Raw genomic sequence first — 14,113 nt, 5'->3', positions numbered from 1 at the left:
TTTGAAAACTTATATAAAGCAAAAGGCAGCGTTATTAAACCGTGGATAAGGCACGTTGCCAAAAAACCCGCAATCCTCTGCTGATGATGTCACTGAGCATGTCATGAATGATGTAATATGTGACATCATCAGCAGTGGATTACGGGTAATAGTATCTCTAGTTTACTCCCCTATAGCTGTCTTTCTTTTAACATAAGTGTCTGTTTCCTTCCCTTATACTTACTGTTCTTTTTTTTTTTTTTTAAATTTGGTTCACTTCCGGTTCGCGTACCGGCGAGCGAACTGGGAAGCGAACTACGAGAAATAGAGGTTGGCACAGTTCCAAATATTGTACCAATTTTTTAATAACGGGGAGGTAGTTCTGAAAAGAACTTTTTTTTTATTGTTTTTGTTGTTTTATATTTTTTTTATTATTTTTCTGAACATTTTTTTACTTTTTTTGAATTTTTCTGAACAGTTTTATATTTTTTTGGGTTTTTCTTGCAGGGGGCAATGAAAACGATTCATTGTAAAGGGCTCAACAGGAGCAACAAAACAAAAAAAAAGTATTTATTATTTGGGGCGTTTCGTACAAACTTGCATATGATAGTCAATAGCTCTGTTGATCAGAGTGATGCTTCTTTCTCCGTAGCAAATGAATCCATTGCAATATACGCAGACGTGTTTTACTTCATGAAATCTCGTTTGAATATTTGGCACCATCTCCCTGCCCTCTGGTCCCGTTACTTCCGGTACAACAGATCTTCTGGCCATAATAGGGAGATTATCTAGGTCGTTACGAAACTGTGCAGCACTGTAGTTGTTAGGATGCCACCTAGTCATATGGCGATGCATTGTGTAGTTTCCGAAACTGTATTTTTTGTCGGTCCCTCTGGACAGTCTATCTTGACATATAAGGCAAGTTACGTATCTTGCATTTACTTTTTTCTGACCTTTGGGAATTTTAAAAAATTGCCAAATGAAGTTTTCTTTCCGGTGAGACGTCCTGGGCTCCTCAGGCAAAAAGTGTCTCTCTTCGTGCTCGTCGTCCTGTTCCTCTTCTTCCTCTTCTTGCTGAATTATAACTTGAGCAGGTGGTCCACTCTTCCTTGGATATGGTGGAGGTGGTGGGGAAGCACCAGCTGAAGCTACTAAAGAAGCCATTGCTCACTGGTAACAAAGGGTCTTTCTCTCACAATGATGAAAGTCAGAGTGAGGAAAGAAGGAGGGATTTTCATCATTTGGGAAAAACAATAGTTCTCAACCAATGAAAAGTGTTCATTTTAGATTATATGACCTAGTCTTACATCATTAGGAAACCAAAAGTGAAATGAACCAATGAAAAGTGTTATTACCAAGTCACATGACCTGCTGTGTTTACGTTAAGCGCTTTTCAGGGCCTCCCGGTTTGCTTCCAGAAACCTGTGCTTTGCGACTCGGTAAGCGTACCAGTTCGCTAACGTAGCACGTCATATGACGTATCACGCGACAACGCGAAACGTCATGCGGACGGGAGGCGTCACGATGTTGTTTTCTAACGCGGCAGTTGCGGTAAAGAAACGTTTACCGGCTCGCGGTCTATTTCGCAGCATCAAGGTCAGCTAACGGGAAGCTTCCCGATTCGCGAAGCGGGAACGAAGAAAAAAAAATATTTTTAAAAAAAATTATTAATAAACATATAAAATATATTTTTGGATTTAAAGAAGAATACATTTTACAGCTACAGATATTAGCTGTTAAAAAAAACAATGAAATTCACTGAAAAAACCATAGGTTATAGACCATATATAGTTAGGAATTAGCATTTACAAAACCTTGAAAATTCACTGAAAAAACCATAGGTTATAGACCATATATAGTTAGGAATTAGCATTTAGAAAACCTTATTTTACTCACACAAAACCATTGAAATTCCATATATAGTTAGTTGCACTAACTATATATCGCGCACCCGCAATCCACTGCTGATGATGTCACATATTACATCATTCATGACATGGTCAGTGACATCACTGATGACATCACTGATGACATCTCAAATGACATAACTGATGACATCACTGATGACATCTCAAATGACATCACTGATGACATCATGACACACCAATACCAGTTACTACATACGCACTCACTGATTCCTACATCTACACACACATTCACTCATTCACCCATACAATCACTCATACATACAGTCACTCATTATTACAACACTATCATATGCACTCATACACCTATGCAGACAGTCACACACTGCCACTCATCCATGGAGTTACTCACACACCAAGTCAGTCCTGTAAAGAATCAATCACACTTCCATTTCTTCATCTATACAGTTAAACACAGAACACCATACTTCAGTGACATCACTGATGACATCACTAATGACATCTGAAATGACATCACTGATGACATCTCAAATGACATCATGACACACCAATACCAGTTACTACATACGCACTCACTGATTCGTACGTCTACACACAAATTCACTCATTCACCCATACAATTACTCATACATACAGTCAGTTATTATTAGAACACTATCATATGCACTCATACACCTAGTCAGTCCTGTGAAGAATCAATCACACTTCGATTTCCTCATCTATAGTTAAACACAGAACACCATACTTTTCACACATATACTAACACATACTTACTCTCTTATACAATCACTGATACAAGTACACATTGATATGCACAGCGTCACACACCTCCCAGCCAGCCACACACACACTCAGTCTTCCATCCATCCAGTCATTCTTCAATATGTAAAACGTATTTAAACTTTACAAAAACACACAGACACTAGATGATGTCATCAGTGATGTCATCAGTGATGTCACTGACCATGTCATGAATGATGTAATATGTGACATCATCAGCAGTGGATTGCGGGTGCGCGATATATAGTTAGTGCAACTAACTATATATGGAATTTCAATGGTTTTGTGTGAGTAAAATAAGGTTTTCTAAATGCTAATTCCTAACTATATATGGTCTATAACCTATGGTTTTTGAATTAGCATTTAAAAAACCTTTTTTTACTCACACAAAACCATTGAAATTCCATATATAGTTAGTTGCACTAACTATATATCGCGCACCCGCAATCCACTGCTGATCATGTCACATATTACATCATTCATGACATGGTCAGTGACATCACTAATGACATCACTGATGACATCTCAAATGACATCACTGATGACAACATCCAGTGACTGTATGTTTCTGTAAAGTTAAAATATGTCTTACATATTGAAGAATGAGTGGATGTATAAGTGTCTGGATGAAGGATTTAGTAGGTGCATGATTGACTGTATGAGTGAGTGAATAAATGTGTGTCACTGAGTGCATGAGTTAGTGACTAAACTGTCTTAATTTGTGCATCATTATGTCTGTTGTTCTGTAAACTGCTGCATGTGTTGATCAGTAGCTATATGAGTAAGTATATGGGTTATTGATTGGTTGCCCAAGTATTTGTATGGGAGACTGAGTGTGTGTGTGTGGGTGGCTGGGAGGTGTATGACTCTGTGCATAGATGTGTGAGCAGTTGATTCACTAGATGTATGGGTTCAAAAGTGCATGTGGAAACACCTGTATGGGCGGTTGACTGAGTGCATTGGTGAGTGAATGGATATCTCAGTGCTACATGTCAAAGTAAGTACATATGTAAAACACAGTACATGTGACAGTTGACATATATAAATAACTGTGCATAAGAGCCAGTGAATGTGTGAGTGGCTGTATTGATCATTGTGAACTTGTATCAGGCATTGTAAAAGAGAGTAAATATGTGTTAGTATATGTTTGAATAAGTAAGGTGTGTATAACTGTATAGTTGAGGAAATGGAGGTGTGATTGATTCTTTGCATGACTGACTAAGTGTGTGAGTAACTCCATGGATGAGTGACAGTCTGTGAGTGTCTGTTTACACTGAGTGTATCTAAGGTTATATTAGAGTCTGAAGAGGTTCATCGTATTATCACATGAATGATGTCATCAGTGATGTAATCAGTAATGTCAAATGAGATGTCATCAGTGATGTCATCAGTGATGTCATTTGAGATGTCATCAGTGATGTCATCAGTGATGTCATTTGAGATGTCATCAGTGATGTCATTAGTGATGTCACTGACCATGTCATGAATGATGTAATATGTGACATGATCAGCAGTGGATTGCGGGTGTGCGATATATAGTTAGTGCAACTAACTATATATGGAATTTCAATGGTTTTGTGTGAGTAAAAAAAGGTTTTTTAAATGCTAATTCCTAACTATATATGGTCTATAACCTATGGTTTTTTCAGTGAATTTTCAAGGTTTTGTAAATGCTAATTCCTAACTATATATGGTCTATAACCTATGGTTTTTTCAGTGAATTTCATTGGTTTTTTAAAAGCTAATATCTATAGCTGTAAAATGTATTCTTCTTTAAATCAAAAAATATATTTTATATGTTTATTAATAATTTTTTTTATTATTATTTTTTTTTGTTCGCTCCCGGTTAGCGAACCGGGAAGCTTCCCGTTAGCTCAATTTGGTGCCGCGACCCGGTCCGCGAACCGGTAAACGTTCCGTTTGCGCAACTGCCGCGTTAGAAATCAACATCGTGACGCGTCGCGGAAGCGCGACGTATCACGTTGTCGCGTAATGCGTCTTATGACGCGCCGCGTTAGCGCACCCGGAAGTGCTCCGGTACGCGAACCGAGACGCGAAGCGCAGCTCCCCGGAAGCGATCCGGGGCGCATCGCGAAAGCGCGACGTATCGCGTTGCCGCGTAATGTGTCTTATGACGCGCCGCGTTAGCGCACCCGGAAGTGCTCCGGAGCGCGAACCGAGGCGCGAAGCGCAGCTCCCCGGAAGCGATCCGGGGCGCGTCCCGCAGCGCGTAACATAAGCGTAACAGGTCATGTGACTTGTTAATAAAACTTTTTATTGGTTCATTTCACTTTTGGTTTCCTAATGATGTAAGGCTAGGTCATGTGACCTAAAAATAACACTTTTCATTGGTTTAGAACTATTTTTTTTCCAAAATGATGAAATCCCCCACCTTTTTTCTCACTCTGACTTTCAACTTTGTGAAAGGAAGACCTATTTTGCTGAGTGGAAAATGGCTTCACTAGTAGCTGCAGCTGGTGCACCCCCACCACCACCACCACCTCCTCATAGGAAGAGAGGACCACCTCCACAGTTCCTTCCCAACACAGAGGAGGAAGAGGATGAAGAAGAGGAAATACAGCCAACACAGTTTTTACGTGAGGAGCCCCGGATATCTCACCATAAAAATAGTTTCATTTGGCAGTTTTTTTCTTTTCCTGAAGGACAAAAAAAAGCTAATGCTCGCTATGTGATGTGCCTCATATGCAAAGAGGACTTATCTAGAGGCACAAATAAGAAGTATAGTTACGGCAACTATACTATGCACCGTCACATGCAGAGGTGGCATCCACTAAATTACAGCAGGGCAGAGATGCGTGACCTCCAGGACAACCCACCAACTCCTGTGGCCAGGACATCGGCACAGGTAACTCTGTCGGGCCAGAGGCACGGGAAACAGTGCCAAACATTCAAGACAACTTTGTCCACATGAAGATAGTGTGTTTATATTGCGGTACCTTACTCTCATGTGGCAATATGAGTATTAATTTGATAAACAGAGCATTTGAAAACCACAAGTGCTCAAAACGCCCCAAAAAATAAAAAAAATTTTGCTCCTGTTGAGCCCTTTCCAATGCCTGTTTTTCGTTGTTTCCCCCCCAAAAAAACAAAAAAACATAAAATTGTTCAAAAAATACAAAAAAAACAAAAAATGTTCAGAAAAATAAAAAAAATATATAAAACAACAAAAACATTAAAAAAAAAGTTCTTTTCAGAACTACCTCCCCTTTATAAAAAAAATTGCTAGAATGTTTAGCACTCTGGCAACCTCTATTTCTTTTGGTTCGCTTCCCGGTTCGCTCGCCGGTACGCGAACCGGGAGCGAACCCAAATTTTTTTTTGAAAAAAAAGAAGAGTAAGTATAAGGGAAGTAAACAGAGAGTAATGTTAAAAGAAAGACAGCTATAGGGACTAAACCAGAGATACTGTTTAATAGATTTATTTACCGAAGAAAAGATGTAAGAGGATATAATTGTGAAAAACAAAATAGATAAGGAAGTGAAAGAAAAAAAGGAGAGTAGAAGAATAACAAAGAAGAGTTTCTTAGAGAATGTGAGTGAATGTTCAAAATAAGATTAAAACATGTGGAATAACAGAGAGAAAAAACAGAAAGCAGAAAAGAAGAAGTAACAGAAAAAGAATAATTGAAACAGCAAAGAAATGTAAATAACATAGGGGCATATTATCAACATAGGCAATAAAAGTTTTGCAGCTTATATCGGCAGAAATGTGTCGCTAAAGCCGCTTTTGCTGCAGAAAACTGCCGCTAAAACCGTTTTTGCAGCAGTTTTCTGCTGATAAAAACAGCAATAATTTTATTGGCTGTGTTCATAATATGCCCCTTAGTGTGCTTCAACTACACAGAGAAAGCATAATGAACAAGTAGTGAAAGAGTGATCAGTCAGAGACACTAAGAGTAATAGAGACGGAGTGAGTGAACAAGAGTGAGGAACTATGAGAAGAGAAAGACTGAGAAAAGGAGTGGAAGGAGTAGAGTAAGTAAGTAATAGAGAAAGGAATGAGGGAAGTAGCAAAGGCAGGAAAGTGAGGGTTAAAGAAATGAAGTAGTGAAACTAATAGAAGTTAAATGTGATAGAAATGTAACGAAAAGAGTAGAAAACATTTACCTTATAATTGTCGTTAACTTAGTCACTTGTTATTTTTATACTTTCAATCTGTGAAAAAGAGAACAAACATTTGAAAAATATTAAAACATGTATTTAAAAATTAGAAAAGACAAGGGAAAAGATTGAAGGACAAACAGTATTTCAACAACTTTGACACTTACAGAAGCTTCTGCTTCTCCAGGCCCCCTACACAGTCCTAAAGATATACATTTTAAACTAACAGTATCTTGATGCAGATGAAGTGAGGCCTATCTTGGAACATGGTGCATCTTTTGCACTGCTGTTGTCTCACAAACGTGACGCAATGGCAGCGCAAAAGAGGTGCACAATCATCATAAAACTGTTCCTAACATTTTAAATGATTGTTTCAGGATGGCAATAAGGTGTGTCCTATCCAGACGTTTGTTTCAGGTGAGGCCTACTCAGGGTTGCAGATGAAATTTAGGCTTGTTGAAGAGTACAGAGGAGATAATACATGTCCAGGCCAACCAATAAAGTTCAGACCTCCTCTGTTTCCCTGAACAGGCCTAAACTTCATCTGCACAGTGTGATTCGTAATGTTAGGAAACACAGGTAATGTATTTGAAAAACGTGCAATTTCATTTGCTCATTTCACAATCACATCACTTGTGTTTCCTTTGGTTAGGTATCTCATTGTGTAGATGTAGTCCAGCATATGAAAGAGTATGCACTGCATGCAACAACTTTGACACTTACTGAAGCCTCAGCTTCTCCATGCCCCATACACAGTCCTAATTATATACATTTTAAACTGACGGTATCTTGCTGGAAATGAACTGAGGCCTATCTTGCAACATGGTGCATCTTTTACACAAAAGTGACGGAACAGCGGCGTAAAAGAGGCACACAGCCTTCATAAAAATGCCCTTAACATTTTAAATGATTGTTTCTAGATGCTGATAAGGTGTAACCTATCCACAGATTTGTTTCAGGTAAGTCCTACTCAGGGTTGCAGATGAAATTTAGGCTTGTTGAAGAGTATAGAGGAGATAATACATGTGCAGGCCTAATAACGAAGTGAGTCATGTCCACTGCACTCTTGAACAAATGTCAGACCTCCTCTGTCTCCTGGAACAGGCCTAAACCTCATCTACACAATGTGATGTGTAATGTTAGGAAACACAGGTAATATAATTGAAAAACGTGCAATTTTTTTTGCTCATTCCACAATCACATCACCTGTGTTTCCTTAGCTTAGGTATCTCATTGTGGAAATGTAGTCTATCATATGAAAGACTATGTAGAATGTGAGCACTGTATGCAACAACTTTGACACTTACAGAAGCCTCAGCTTCTCCATGTCTACTACACATTTCTAAATGTATATCATAAGTACAAAAAGTACAGAATTAATTATACATGTTAAATGGTTTATTTTTGCTGTTCTCAGAATTTATCAAATTTCACTAAAAACAGTGACTTGAAGGTATTCATCATATAACAGCGGGGAAAAAAAAACACAATCAAAATGATTGTGTTTAAAAAACCCATATAACATAACCAATCAGAAATCAGAACTCCTAAAAAGTAACTTACTTTCCATGACGTCGAAGGATGTCCTATGAACAGCTTACACTCGGTTGTGCTGTTTTTATTTTCAGCCCGCCACTTTCTGAAAGAAAACCTCCATCGTTTTGAAAAATATGTTACATACAATAAATGACTTCTCGCTCTCTACCACACGTTTCCACAAGGCCAAATCATGTAAGAGCCATTTATAACTCTTGGAATTCTTGTAAGCAAATCCCGTCATTTTGTATTTCCGCAACTTTCAGAAAGAAAACGTTCAAGATCACTTTCACAATCCTGGACTAGTAATATCTTACCCTTCTTGCTCACTCATGTTCTACATTTCCTATGACACTGATACTGCTTACTATGAAGCAGACTTACACTACCTCTATGACTACTACAATTATTTAATTCTCTACATCACTTTTAATCACAAAGCAATATAAAACAGTAGATAAAATTATATCAACCCCTAGAATCATTACACGCAAGTTACCTACCCTAAATTCTCTTTTCTGAAAACAGAAAGTAAGAATATTTTTAAGTAAAAAGACAACATTGTATCGTAGTCAAATGGGAATAATTTCCAAAACAGCAAATTTTTTTACATTTTCAATAAGCTGTGTAATAAGCGGATCTTGTCAAATGACCATCATGCCATATAATAGCTGCAGTTACAAATGTTCTTCCTAAAATCAACGACTGTGTAGCCACAACATTTGTAATTAAAGTTGAAGACTTACTTTCATCAGGTTTGTATAGTTGGATTTTTAAAATGACATTATAATCAAAAGTTTGGACCAATAATCTAGACAGCATTGCAGACTTACATTCCCTCTACTCCATGTTTTGATGGGCTGCTTGAATTAGCTTATAAAAAGAAACAGTTTTTCTGAACTCATACAAAGTGCAGTTATTTTTCCATGACGTCAAGTGTTATGGTAAGAACACCGTTTGCTTTGGGAAATACTCTGTTGTCCTTCAACTAATCACTGCCCACCACTTTCTGTAAGAAAATCTTCTTTTTTTCCAGGAACTATTTAAAACTCAAAAATAACTTTTAACTCTGTACTACACTTATCCTCAAGGCCAAATCGTGTAGGAGCCATTAGAACCTCTTGAAATTCCTCAGAGCAAATCCTGAGATTCCTTCCCTAAAATTTTGGTTTTAAAAACACCAGGTAAGAATTTTTAAGGTCATAAGGCAATTTCTTTTTAAAGTTAAAACAGAATCATTGCAGAATGACCAGCCATTTCTAGACTTTAAATAAGCTGTGTAATGTCCTGATGTTATTGAAGGACCGTCATGATATATAATTGCTGCAGTTACAAAAGTCCTTCCTGATATTGACAACTGTGAAGCCACAACATTTTTAATTAAAGTTGTCAATTTTGTTCCATCAGGCCTACATCGTTGGAACATTAAAATGACATACTGGCCATATGTTCGTATAAATAATGTTGACAACATTTCAGACTTACATTGGCTACACTCCATGTTGTGATCAGCTGCTTTTACTAGCTTATTAAAGGACACTGATTTACTGTCTGGCAAAGTTAAATATATAAATCTTTCTGAGTCTACACTAGTAGTACTTGATACCCTACAGTTCTCGCAGTCATGCTGCCATTGATAAGAAAGCCCAAACAGGTGATCTATATCTACACCTTCAGCATGCAATACATCAAGCATATACATTAAAAACTCCTGACAATCTTGCTGAATATTTTGAGAGAATTGTGTTTGCCCTGAACATCTGTCTAACAGATTTCGAATTTCAGACACACTTTCTATTTTTGTTCTATCAGTGCTACATTTCTCTAACACAGAATTCAACAAACTGCAAAATCTTTGATCCGAATTGACCACAATCTCTTCTTTTACATTTTCTAGAGAAAAGACAACATTAACCACTATATTAGCATAGCAGTTGACACCAGAACTGTTTTCAAATTGAAAACCAACAACATCTTCAACAGAATCCTTTTTCTTTCTGCTTATAATTTCAGGTTCATCGACTTTTCGTCTTTTTGCTACAACCTCCCTACTATTGGTCACATTTCTTCGTTTCCGGCCTACCACACGTTTCTCAAACAAAGGATATTGAGGCAAATGTGGCGCATACTCTCTTCTTAACCTATTGTATTCCTTAACACAATCTAGATCCGCACAAATGTTTGTGACATCACACTCAATCAAGTACAATCCCGATAAAGTTCTAACTCGTGACAATGCCACATATGCCATACCCTCCTTGAACACAGAACTGCCAATATTCACCAATGCACTGTCTACACTTAAACCTTGCGATTTATGGATTGTCACCGCATATGCCAAGCAAACAGGAAACTGCTTACGGCGAACATATAAGTCTTTTACAAGCAAAAATCTAGCAGAGCAACGACCAATTAGCTGTACTTCCTCAATGCCATCAAATTTAATTTTTAAAAATTCAATTCCATCTCTATTTCTGTATTTCACAAAATCAACAACATTACCCATTGATCCATTTACCAGACCTCTTTCAACATGTAAATTCCTTCTTAAAATTATACGGCAGTTTAAGCACACATTCAGAGTCTTTTCAAAACCTGCAGTTTTAGATATAGTCTTCTCTAATGAATCCAATTTTGTTTTCAAATTCTCAGACAACATAATTGTTGATCCCATATGCTCTACTCTGTCAATAGCTTCCAGTTTCACAATCTCTTGGTTTTCTAAATGCAACATTTTGTTGTTGAAGATGGCACATTCTGCAAGAGTTGGCATCAAACATATTCCAGATTTCTTCTCAGTAATTTTCTGAAAAATATTCTCAGGCACAACGTCTTGTTCTGGATATAAATTTGACAGTAATCGTGCATGTAAAACTTCTTTCCCATGCTCGGTCACTTTTCCAATTCTAACATCTTGTAGAATATTCTTGTAATCTTCATCCTTTGCCTGACGCATATTTTCATACAGTTCAGCATAATTGAAGTTTAACCATATATTGACGTTACCAATGCTCCCTAGGCACTTCCTGGTATCTTCATGCGTGAGCATTTTGAACACAGGTTGTCCTTTCACTGGTGTCAGCTGCAGAAGATCTCCGAAAACAATGATGTGTTTGCCACCAAATAACACATCATACTCTGTTTTAAGAACTTCTTGCATTCTCAAATGCACAAACGCAAGCATGACATTGGAAACCATGCTTACTTCATCAATGATAAGAAGTTTCATTTTCCTCAAGACTCTTGAAACTTCACAACAAGCATCTACAGATAACTTGTGGTATTGTAATTTGTTATCATGCTCCACTGGCAGCATCAATAGACGATGCAAAGTAATACCTTTAATGTTATGTGCTGCCAGTCCAGTTGGAGCGGTGACAACACAAGACAGCGATGACTCAGTCCTTTCCTGCAAATAACATGAAATTGCTTTAATGAGGAAACTTTTTCCAGTTCCCGCTTCTCCACTCACGTACAGTCGGACAGGCTCCAACGACGTACATGAGCACTCTTTCTTCTCATGACTTAATCCATGATCAATTTGCTTGGTAACTTCGTCATATATTTTCCTCTGCTCAACGTTGAGTTGTCTTTCCAAGTCTTCTAAGTTAACCACATCCTCCTGAGCATGTGCCATGGCTCTTTCCACTTCATTCATGGCAGTGGCAGCTTCATTTTCGATAACAGGTCCTCCTAGTGGATCCTGACTCAATGAAACAGAACTCTGACTGTCCTGAGAACTGTCTCTGGCAATCTCGGCTGCAATCGTTGCTTCCTGCTCGATTTCCGCATTCAACATTTCAAGATATTTGGGAAAAGCAGGACATTCTATGGTCTCCTTGGCGGCAGTGAAAGAGTCTTCGTAACAGAGGAAATCTCCAAGCAGTTCCTCTTCTGCACGCCAAGGCTTAAAAAGTTGCAAAAGTGCTAAATAGAAAAACTCCTTTTTTTCAGGAGATTCGCCACTCAATTTTCGATGGTTTACCAAGTGGCATTTTCTTTGCTTGACCAGACATCCCTCACTTCCAATTACAGCATACACTCCTTTATCAATATCTTCTTTGATGTTCCTCTTGAATATGTAATTTTGTAGAACCTCATACAGACAAACATTCTCGAGGTGACTGCTTCGATTTGGATAATATGTATCCAACATGTTGGTCTTCAAAATATCGGTACTGTTTGGCTCCTTTTCCGCCAAATACTCAATTTCCCGCACAGGTTTCAGAACTCGATTACGCGTTGCAGCAAGACCAAGACTCGCCCAAACGATACTCCTAGATTTGGCATAGAGACTTGCTGAAGACAACCGGTCAGAACATTCGTAAGCTCCGATTTCTCGATGCGACAACATCTTCAGACTGAAACTGTACAACTTCTTACTGAAGCTCTTTTCATGGGAAATGTCCTCCCACATATCCTTCAATTCTGTCTTTTCTTTTTTGGTGATGTAAGATGTCACATACCGAGCCACAGCCATACAGTTATCAGCCACAAACTGTATATCCATGTTAGCATTCCACATGGACAAAATCACTGGGTTGTAGTCGTTGATATACTTCGACTCTTTGTTCCTTTTCAAATTGTATGTGTTTTTAGGTGATTTCTTCATCACATTATGCCCCAGCGAAGACATCAAACTGTTTACTCTTCCTTTAGAAATCACCGGTCGTGGAAAGCCAAAACGACATTTGGTGTAGAACTTGTCCTTGTTTCTGAATTTACGACGACAGTACTTTCCACAACGATGGCTTTGGAAACGTAGAACTTGTTCTCTTAGGCTTTTCTTCTCCTTTGCGTTTGGAACAGCACACGTAGAATACTGTTGTATGAAACTCATCACTAAGTCTTCTGGATCTGTTCCAAACTTAGGTGCATCCTTGATCCACAGCAGCATATGTATATGAGGAGCACCTCTTGCTTGGTACTCCTTTCTCCAGAAGAAATCCAACACCTCTCCAAGAGGTGGATTCTTCTTATTCATGATGAAAGACATCATAGCTTCAAATCTATGATTGAAGTACCTGCATACATTCACTGGATCCAAAGAGCACAGTTCTCTGGGTGTCTTGAATTCGATGATTTCAATGTTTCCATTTGTCTCTCGTAGAAATTCAAGTAAGTCTTCCCAGCCATACTCGGCACAGCTCAGAGTGAGGAACCATGTGGGAGTTCCTAAGTTCCTCAGCATACATTTTAAATCACCATGACGACGGTACCAGTACTCATTAGTACCACGCTGACACGCCATGAGATTAATCAGGTGACAATCCAAAATACTGTCTTGGACATTGACTTTATCCATAAAGTCACTTGCCGAGATGTTTTGCATCTGTATACCACTTTTCAAGATGTGGTTCACTGCATATGACAGTCCAGACAGATCGCTTTCAAACAGGAGATGAAACAAATAGGGAATGCATTATCGAAACCTAGCATCTTCTGCATACAATCGTAAAGTCCGGTATTCAGAAGCAGGAATTTGATGAGGTCGCTCATCATATCTTCCTCCTTGACCTGTTGGAAATAGCTGTGGGAAACACCGAGCTTCCAAACTTTCCTCCCAAACACTAATGGGACTCCCTTTGGCTTGTTTCATTTGAAACAACTCAATAGCATTCCCCATGACTTCCTTGGAATGCAAAGGATGAACACTATAATGTTCATATATTTCTTCACTTTTAGAGGGTTCTACTTTCTCAATTTGACCAGCACACAAATCGCTATCCTCTTCCTCACTTACTTCCTCTTCTGCAACATATACATTCTTATAGTACTTATTTTTTTTTTTCAAATACAATGTTGCCTTTT

This window comes from Lissotriton helveticus, chromosome 1_2, assembly GCF_964261635.1.
Source record: "Lissotriton helveticus chromosome 1_2, aLisHel1.1, whole genome shotgun sequence".
Classification (NCBI taxonomy): Eukaryota; Metazoa; Chordata; class Amphibia; order Caudata; family Salamandridae; genus Lissotriton; species Lissotriton helveticus.
The sequence above is the reverse complement of the archived record's forward strand: the minus strand, read 5'-3'. Positions refer to the sequence as shown.